Here is a 10,858-nt window from a genome sequence, read left to right as displayed (position 1 = left end):
ACACAAGTAATTCCAACAGACAGAATGTGGGACGGTCAGAGGGCTGCCGCTCACTCAGGCAGGATCAGCACTGAGCAGGACAAGCACCTTCCTTTTATTGGATTTTGCATATATGCTAATCAACAGGAAGGGTCCAGGAATGAGCTCACAGGCACATTCCAGGAATGATTACAATGTACTTGAAACTTAGGACAGAGGAAGCTTAAAGGATTAACTGAAGAGAAAACTTCCTGATAAACAAGTCTATATATCCTCTATAAGTTCAAAAACAGAAAAACAGAAATCCAGTAATCTATCCTTTTAAAACTATGGAACAGATGCACTGTTCCTTAAACACTAACAGAAAGCAATCAAGGTTAAACACCATTTGTGCTTAGTTTTGTTTGATTTCCTTATCAACATCAGGGAAGATGGAGTACTCAGCAAGATTCTTTTTAAATCTCAGGATGTCTTTAAGATTCTGAGGCCTGAGCAGTCAGAGACTGTCGGCACCAGTGAGTCCAGCTCGCTGCTTGGATCATTAAACACCTGGACCGAGAGGCGTGTAAACATACCTCAAATCAGAAGTCTTGATTTCCAGCATCAAACCAGTAACCTGCAGAACCAGTATTTGAAGCCAGACTTCATGACTCTAGAACATGCATTTTAACCAATCTTATAGTTCAGAAATTTTTAACCAGTGTATTGCAAAAAAGTTTAAAACAAGGTATACCTCACAATTTTAGTCAGAAGCACTTACCTCCTTTCCCTTAGATTGTCAAATTAAAAAAATGACAACCAACACAGCAATAGCCATCTGATGTGAATGAATCAAAATTTTACCTATTTTTTGTCAGATTGACATAAAATACATTTTTTGGTGTGCCGCAGAATTTTAGTAATTAGTTTATGTGTGCCATGGGATGAAAAAGGTTGAAAATTGCTGCTCTAGTTGTTTATGAAGGTTCAGGTGAGGAGAAACTCTTTAAGTCTTATTCTAGCATCTGGTTTGTTTATATCTGATGGAGGCACTATCAACCTTAGGCACCTGTTTTTTTTTTACATTTTTTTAAATGTATTTTATTGATTATAGTGTTACATTTGTCCCAATTTCCCTTCCCTCTGCTCCCCTCCACCCGGTGGCCCCCCTCCCTCCAGTTGTCCCCCCCTTTTAGTCCATGTCCATTGTTTGTGCATATAGTTCTTCTCAACCTCTCTCTGTCTATTCCATTCCCTCCTACTATGCTTCTTAATTCCTATACCATCTCCCTCCCTCTCCCCTTCCCCTTCCCTGCTGACCTCCCCCCAATATGCTACCCATACCTATAGTTCTTTTTCCACTCTCATTGCCTATTTAGTTTGCCTTTGTTTCAATTCCTTAGCTTCTGTTGTTGTTTCTTGTGATGCAGTTTTCATTTTAGTGTTCATAGTTTTGTTCCTCCTCCTTCTAAACCAGTCCCTTTAACATCTCATATAACAGTGGTTTGGATCTAATGAACTCTTTCAGTTTTATTTTGTCCTGGAAACACTTTCTCTGCCCTTCTATTCTGAATGGCAGTTTCGCTGGATAGAGTGTTTGTGGCTGTAGGTTTTGGATTTGCATTGCTTTGAATATTTCTTGCCAGTCCCTTCTTGCCTGCAGGGTCTCCCTTGAGAAGTCAGCTGATAGTCTAATTGGGACCCCTTTGTACATGATTCTTTTCTTCTCTCTTGCTGTTTTTAAGATTCTCTCTTTATCTTTAACTTTTGAAATTTTGATTATAATGTGTCTTGGAGTGGTTCTCCCTGGGTCCAGTTTTTCTGGAACTCTGTATGCTTCCTGGACCTGTAAGTCTATTTCCTTCCCCAAGTTTGGGAAGTTCTGCTTTATTATATTTTCACTTAATTTTTCAATTTCTAGTTCTTCTTCGCCCTCTGGTAAACCAATGATTCTTATATTGGGTCTTTTATAGCTGTCCCAGAGGTTTCTGATCCTCTCTTCATTTTCTTTGCTTTCTGTTTCCTCTCTCTGCACTGGTTGACTGCTCCTTCTCTATGTTCTGGTTTGTTGATTTGAACTCTGGATTTTATTTCCTCACCATCTTTCTTGTATGTGGTTTTGTTCCTTTCAGTATGAGTGTTTTTCGATTCTTTCTCATCTTTTTCCAGATCTTTTGTTAATTCTGTAAGCCACCTGATAACAATGGCCCTGAACTGAGCCTCTGACAGGTTTCTTATTTGTTCATCTGTCAGGTTCTTCATCTGTTGCCTGGTGAGCTGCGCCACCGGGATTTCTATAGTTGTCTGCCTCATTTTGACAGATGCGTTTTGTTTTCTTGGGCTGGCTATAGGGGGCAGTGCCTGTGTACTTGTCACAACCCAGGGACCGGCGGCGATCCACAACCTTTTTCACCTCGCTGTGGCGCTTTGTGTGGGGGCGGGGGTCCAAGATGGATTCCTGCAGTTATTCCGCTAGGAGACCGGGATCCGTCCTCCCACCCTCTGGGTCTCACTGTTGGAGGTGATGTAGTGGCTGCTTTTCCAAGTATTGGGGTCGCGAGCTGCCAGAGTTCGACTGCAGCTGGGATTGCTCTCCCTGCCGCTGTCCCAGATGCTACTGCATACAGCACCGCCCACTTTCGCTCTTACCTGCCGAAAGAGCACCGCTGGCCTATAACTTTGTACGTTTGGCTTCCGTGTGGTTTTATTTTCTGGAATTTCTAGTTATCTTTTGTTTTGAAGTAGTTGTATTCCTCTCTAGTTGTAGAGGGAGACTGAGCGTGTCCATCTAAGCCTCCATCTTGGCCGGAAGTCTCTAGGCACCTGTTTTTGTGTACTAATATTATATTTGGCTTTATGTATTTTCCCTTTTCTCTAATTTTCTTTTACTAATTTTTATTGAGTGGTTTGTATTTCAGAGTTTGATTAGAGTAATGCTTATAGTTGCTACATTTCTCATTGGCTTTACACAGAATTTCATATTTTGCTCACATCATTGCTCAGTGTTGGTGTTCCTATTTGGTGGGCTGCCCTCTTCATGGTAATTCAGGGACTTAGCTTTACTTGTTGTGTAGCTCAGTCTTTCCGTAGGGCTACACAGTCCTCCCTCTATGTTCAGCGGTAAATGGAGAATGAGAGGATAGAGTAGGCACTCTGGCTTCTCAAGCAATATTGCTGGAAGTGACACTTGTCAGTCTCTTGGCAAGAACCATTCACATAACCACACCTGAGGTAAGAGTAAGGAATGTGATACTTGGCTTGGCATCTGCTTCCTGGCAACAACTGTATATACTGGAATAGGTGAATCAGAATCTTTGGCGGACAAGCAGCCATACTTGCTATGTTTGCTAACATGTAGAGGTCCTTATTAACCCTGGCTGATTTGGCTCAGTGGATTGAGCGTCGGCCTGCGAGCTAAGTGTCGCTGGTTCGATCTTCCAGTCAGGGCACATCAGAGAAGGAAAACTCTGATTCCAAAAAACCTCCACTGCCTTGCGGCATACCTCTTCAGGGGAAAGGCTAAGGGAGTAAACCCCGACAGAAAATCCGGAGCCGGAGTCCCTAAAGCGGTTTGACGTTGTAGTCAACACCGGCAACTCCTGCGGCGCACCTGAAGCCAAGCTGTATTGATTCCGTCTTTCCCTTGGATCCTTCAGCTGCGAAGAGAGGGGGGGTTCTGCTGCATGGGCAACAGCAGACCCTCCATATCACCCTGCCCAGGCTCTGTAGCTTCAGCTTCACTGGAGAGGACACTCCAGCGTCATCGCAAGATGTCGATTCAACACGGGAGGAGACAGATACCGTGTCACTCCCGAGTCGGACTGCACAGCCATTCTCGGCGGTGCAGATAGACTCTTAAGAAGCTACACCATCGTCTCTCGAGGCTCTGTATCTTCAGCTTCACTGGAGAGGACACTCCAGCGTCATCGCAAGATGTCGATTCAACACGGGAGGAGACAGATACCGTGTCACTCCTGAGTCGGACTGCACAACCATTCTCGGCGGTGCAGATAGACTCTTAAGAAGCTACACCATCGTCTCTCGAGATGGACGGCTGCCGACGAGAGGTCCTTATATAAAAAGTTTGGGTATAAACAAATGGTAAAGTTTCTGGACATAGCTCTGCAGCTGTAAACTTGGAACCAGTATAGGCTGCATGAGTCCTGGAAAGCTTTGTACTTGTTGGGCGAGGGTCTCTGGATGCATTTGTATGGTTTTGTGACTGAGCCTCTGTCTTGATATGTGATTAAGTTCCACCTTCTAGGTTCTGTCAGATAGTCTGTCACTTGCTGCCCCGTATCTGGAGTATCAGGTTACTGTCTCTTTTATATATGTCAGCTGGCTGAGCTCATCTTCCAAAGCTGGTGGAGCCTCCAGAACCATAAACCTGACACCCATTTGACTTGAGCACAGCCAATGCCTAGAGACAAGTATCTCCTCTATTGATTCTTAGGATGGGATTTCCTTTGGTAGCCACCAATTCCCAGTGAAATCTTACTAGTTGGTTTTCTAAGGCCATGACTCCAACCCACAACAGTGTGATGACTGCTTTCATATCTGTATCTAATTTAGTATTTGGTCACCAGGAAGGTACAACTCTATTTCCTATACTGTTCCTCCTCTCCTCTTAGTAATCTGATCTAACCCCAGCCTCATTGAATGCACAATACCAAACAGAGAACGTATATAAGCTTGACTTAGTTGTTTTTTGTTTCTTGTGCCCTTTTTCCCCATTAGTCTTAATATTTTGTCAGATTCCCTATCCCCACGTCTTTATGAACCTGTCACCTCACTAACTCCAGAGCTGTTCCATTCCTTGTAAATGTTCATATTCAAAAGCCTTTGGTTCTTATCTTACTCAAATCCAGACAGATACTGATACATCAAAAGAAGAGACACACATCATAAGTCACATCACCCAGTACAGGGAGGTGACCCACATCCATCTGAGGAATGTGGCTTAAATTCCATCTTCTTGTAGGAACTCGGTTTTCCCAATATGACAATTGCAGAGAGTAAATGAATCAAGTTCACTTAACCTTTTCATACAGCTAAACTCCCCAGTTAGGTGGTATTAACAGGCATATAGGGCTGGATACATGATTTATATTTCTCCCACCTTGCAAACAAGGACACAAAAATGAATGAGAGAACCTGAACCATCTTATACAAACTTTTAAGCAGAATGTTTGAGCCAAGAAACAAAACATTCATGTTTTAATTAAAGAGCATAAAGGCAATATCCACTAAAAAGGGCTTAACCTCTTTGAATTCTCATACTGCAGTGTAGAGCTCAGCTTCAGAGATAGTCATGCCTCTGGGTAGGGGACAAGTTGGTAAAGGCTACTCCTTTGTACTGATTTGCTTCATTTTTTACTGTTTAGTCCTTTCTGCATGAAAAGCAGCATCACAAATGAGGATGTTATTACTCCAATAAGTACAACATTGTTCTAGGTTTCAGTGCATTATACACTTGTATGAATGCTGTACAGATTTCTTTACCATCTGAACTTGAGTTGGTTCAACAATTTAAAATAAGAGTAAAAATGACGACAACAACATTCTAGCATTGGGTCATGTCACCTGGTGAGAAACCTTAGTATCTTTTCACACCAAAGAAGAAGCCTCTGTGGCTGAGCAATTTATTTTCCCTGAGCACCTCTTATCAATTTTAGCTGGCTTGCCAAGCAGACCCAATGTTGACTTTTTTGGTGATTTATTTGGCCCATAAAATGGTTCTTAATGTTTGGAATTTGTGTGATGTTAGCCAGGACCATGTTCTGTACTTTACTATAGACCTCACCATTCCACCATTTCACACGTTTCCAGGACAAGGGGGCACTTTATTTTATAATCTTCCACTTAAGGGATTTGAGTAAAATGGGTGTTTCCATGAACATTGCACCCTGAGATAGCATTTAAAGAAGAGAAGAGAAGAGACTGGAATTAATATTTATTGGGCAGCTACTTTCTGCCAGGCACTTTATTTGTATGTTATTTCAGTTAGTACCCACAGAAACTTTTGGAATAAGGCAATGCTTTCCATTTTACAAATGAGTAACTAATATTGTATAAATAGCCCCTGTATATTTAGCAGAACATTATATAGAGGACAGGCTCTGAATCTCATCTCTAGAACTTACCTCCTTTCAGTCCCTGGCTTCCAAGTTTTATAGGGACTGCAGGCAATAACATACCTCTACTTGTTAAACAAAACCAGGTAATAAATACTAGTAATGCAAGGAACAAAATATTTATTTTGAAACTAGGGCACCCATGTGCCTTTCCTTCTTTTCTTGAACCAAACACCCAGAGTTCAAGGACACTTTTGTGTCAGTAAAAAATGTTGAGGTATCTGCTAGTCCTTAATAATTAATTAGATATATTTGAAATCATATTTTCTGTTTTTCACGTACCCACAGTATAATAGGGTAGGTAATAATTTTGCAGTTTAATACAGTCATGTTTATGCAATGCATAGAGATACCTGCTGAATCTTGTTGTGTAAAACAGATAAGACTGACAAACACCGGAGAAGTGGATATTTTGCTGTTATTATACTACCAATACGTACTGCCATTTCCATGTTGCACAAAAAGGTATATGTGTGTGTGTGTGTCATTTCATACCTGACATATTTCCATATATCACTTATACTTTCTAAGAAGCTGCGGAAGTAGTTATACAACACAATCGAACCACTGTCATTGTATGATATAGAAAAGCAGCAAGAGATAAATGGTCTTGTTATTGACTCAAGTAAAGTAGAATGACCTTATGATTTAGATCTGATTGATTTAATGACTTCATTGCATACGGGCAATGTCAGAAGGCCATCATGAAACAGTCATTTGCTTTAAGACTGTTGTTACTTTTTAAAGGCATGACTCCATTGTTATCAGAATGTCAGAGCAGCAGCTCTGCCAACTGCCTTTGTTGCCTGTCAGGAAACCCATTTGTAAGCCAGTGATATGGGAATCTGGCATCTGTGAAGTACCATTTTATTTTACTGAGAATAAAGAAGCTGTATCCTTGGAATGATGATCACTAAATTTGTCTCTTAGGGGATTGTGACAGTTGTGCCTTTTCTTTTAATCATTTCTACCAGTACTAAGAAAAGACCTAACCTGTAATGTACAGCACAGGGAATATATATAATCAATAATATTGTAATAACTTTGGTGACAGGTGGTTACTACACTTATGGCGATCACTTCGTAAGGTATATAAATGTTGAATTGCTATGTTGTACACTTGAAACTAATATACTGTATGTCAACTATACTTTAATAAAAAAGAAAGGACCTAACTTGTTCCTTATAGTTCAGATGAAGAAAATTGGGGGCTAGAGTCTGACTAAAGCATTCCAAAGAGGATTCTTAACCTTTTTGACACCACAGACCCCTCTGCTGGCAGTTAAAATATGTGGATGTCTTCTCAGTATTATTTAAATGTATAAAATAGAACATTTATGTTTATAAGGGAAAATGATTATATTGAAATACAGTTATTAAAATAAATAAGTTTATGCTGAAGAAATATATGTGTTCTTTGATTAATGAAACATTAAATAGTTAAACACCACTTTAAGATTTGCAGGAACAGTAATGTGGAAATATAAGTGATTTATATTAGTGACAAACTCACAGGTAATGCTAAGACTACTGAGATGACATTCTAAATTTCAGTTAAAGGTTATGGAAAACCTAAATTTTCCTTACATATTAACATACCTCTGATTTCTTTCCTTCAATTTTACTTTGTGTTTGTTTCAGGTCTACAGCTTAGTGGTTCAACAATCATATACTTTACATAGTGCTCCCCTTGATATTGTAGTACCCCATCTGGCACCACACATGGTTATTGCACTGTTATTGACTATTTTACTATGCTTTACTTGCATCCCCATGACTATTTTGTAACTACCAATTTGTGCTTATTAATTCTTAAGTTTTTCACCTCTTCACCCCATCCACCAACCCCCTCCCCTCTGGCAACCACCACTTCATTCTCTATCTTTGAGTGTGATTCAGTTTTGTTTGTTCATTTATTTCATTCTTTAGCTTACACATATAAGTGAAATAATATTGTATCTGTCTTTCTCTGACTGACTTATTTCACTTAGCATAATACCCTCTAGGTCCATCCATGCTCTTTTCAAATGGTTAAAATTTAATTCTTTTTTAATGGCCAAGTAATACTCCATTGTATATATGTACTACTACCTTTTTATTTATTTGTCTATTAAAGGGCACTTGGGTGGCTCCCATAGCTTGGCTATTGTAAATGAACATAGGGGTGCATATATTCTTTTGAATTAGTGTTTTGGGTATTTTCAGATAAATTCCCAGAAGGAGAATTGATGGGTCATAAGGCAGACCCATTTTTAATTTTTTTGAGGAAACTCCGCAGTGTTTCTGACCAACAGTCATGAGGATTCCCTTTTCTCCACATCATTGTCAACACTTGTCATATGTGGATTTATTGATAATAGCCATTCTGACAGATGTGTGGCGATATCTCATTGTGGTTTTAATTTTCATTTCTCTGACAATTAGTGAGGTTGAGCTTCTTTTCATATGTCTATTGACCTTCTGTATGTCCTCTTTGGAGAAGCATCAGCTCAGGTCCTCTGCTCATTTTGGTGTTGAGTTATACATTCCTTACAAATTTTGAATATTAACTCCTTATCAGCTGTATTGGCAATTATGGTCTCCCATTTAGTAGGCTGTCTTTTTGTTTTGTGGATGGTTTCTCTAGCTGTGTAAAAAACTTTTTAGTTTGATGTAGTTCCATTTTTAAATTTTTCTTTTGTCTCTCTGGCCTGAGGAGATAAATCTCTGAGATTTTATTGCCCATGTTTTTTTTATAGGATTTTTATGGTTTTAAGTCTTTCATCCATTTTGAGTTTATTCTTGTATATAGTATAAGAAGGTGGTCTTGTTTCAATTTTTTCATGTATCCAAATTTTCCAATACCATGTATTGAATAGACTATCTTTACCCCATTGTATGTTCTCGCCACCTTTGTCAAATATTAATTGACCATATAGACGTGGGTTTATTTCTGAGCTCTCTATTCTGTTTCATTTATTTACGTGTCTATCATCATGCCAGTATCATTCTGTTTTGATTGCTCCGGCCTTATAATATAGTTTGATATTAGGTAGCGCAATTCCTCCAACTTTGTTATTTTTCAAAATTGCTGATTGTATTTGAGGGTTTCTTTTTTGTATTTACATATGTATTTTGGATTATTTGTTCTAGTTATGTGAAATACACCATTGGTATTTTGACAGAAATTTCATCCAATCTATAGATTGTTGTGTAGTGTTGACATTTTAATAATGTTATTTCTTCCTATCCATGAACATGGTATATATTTCCATTTATTTATATCCTCTTTACTTTTTCTCAGTGCCTTTCAATTTTCTGAGTACATGTATTTTACCTCTTTGGTTAGATTTATTTTTAGATATTGTATTTTTTTGTGGTGCAGTTGTAAATGGGATTGTTTTCTTACTTTTCCTTTATGACATTTTATTATTTGTATATAAAAATGAAACAGATTACTAAGTATTTATTTTGTATCCTGATACTTTACTGCATTCATTGATCAGTTCTAATAGTTTTTTTGGTGGAGTCCTTGGATTTCTCTATATACAGTATCATGTCATCTTCAAATAATGACAGTTTTACATATTTCTTTCCAATTTTGATGCTTTTTATTTCTTCTTGTCTGATTGCTGTGGCTAGGAATTTTCATACTCTGTTGAATAAGAGTGGTGAAAGTGGACATCCTTGTCCTGCTCTTTATGTTAAAGGAAACACTTTTAGTTTTTCTCCATGGAGTTTGTTAGCTGTGGGTTTGTCACATATGGCCTTTATTTGTTGAGGTATGTACCCTCTATTTCACTTTGCTGAGAGTTTTTTAAAAAACATAAATGAGTGCTGGATATCGTTACATACTTTTTTCTACATCTATTGATATACTCATATGATTTTTATCCTTCATTTTATTTATGTGGTGTATTATATTTACTAATTTGTGGATATTCTACCAACCTTGCATCCCAGGAATGAATCCCAATTGATTATGGCATATATTCTTTTAAATGTATTTTTGGATTCAATTTGCTAATTTGGGGGGGGGGGATTTTAGCATCTGTATTTATCAGGGATATTGGCCTATAATTTTCCTTTTTTTGTTGTGTCTTTATCTGGTTTTGGAATTAGGTTAATGCTAGCCTTCTAAAGTAAGCCGGGGAGACCTCCCTCCTCTTGAATTTTTTGAATTTTTTGAGAAGGAAATGTGTTAGTTCTTCTTTGAATGTTTGGTAAAATTCACCTGTGGAGCCATTCAGTTCAGGACTTTTGTTTGCTGGGAGTTTTTAAATTACTATTTCAATTTCATTAGTTGTTTTCAGTCTATTCGGGTTTTCTGCTTCTTCCTGATTCAGTTTAGAAGATTGTATGTTTCTAGGAATTGATCTAGTTTATCCAGATTGTTGTTGGTTGGATTGTGATTTTTTTTTTACAATCCTTTGAAGTTCTTTGTGTCAGTTGTTACTTCTCCTGTTCCATTTCTGATTTTATTTATTTGGGTCCGCTCTCTCTTTTTTTTAATAGGCCTGGTTAAAGGTTGTCAGTCTTATTTATCTTTTCAAAGAACCAGGTCTTGGTTTCATCGATCTCTGTATTTTTCTTTTAGTATATATGTCATTTATCTCTATTCTAATCTTTATTTTCTCCCTTCTTCTCACTGTGGGCTTTGTTTGTTCTTTTTCTAGTTCTTTTGCATGTACAGTTAGTTAGATTGTTTATTTCAGATTTTTTGTTTGTTTCTTGATTGGTCTATAATGCTACAAATTTCCCTCTTAGGACTGCTTCCCTGTGTCCCA

The sequence above is a fragment of the Furipterus horrens genome, unplaced genomic scaffold (assembly GCF_987537825.1).
Source record: "Furipterus horrens unplaced genomic scaffold, mFurHor1.1.pri manual_scaffold_12, whole genome shotgun sequence".
Classification (NCBI taxonomy): Eukaryota; Metazoa; Chordata; class Mammalia; order Chiroptera; family Furipteridae; genus Furipterus; species Furipterus horrens.
The sequence above is the reverse complement of the archived record's forward strand: the minus strand, read 5'-3'. Positions refer to the sequence as shown.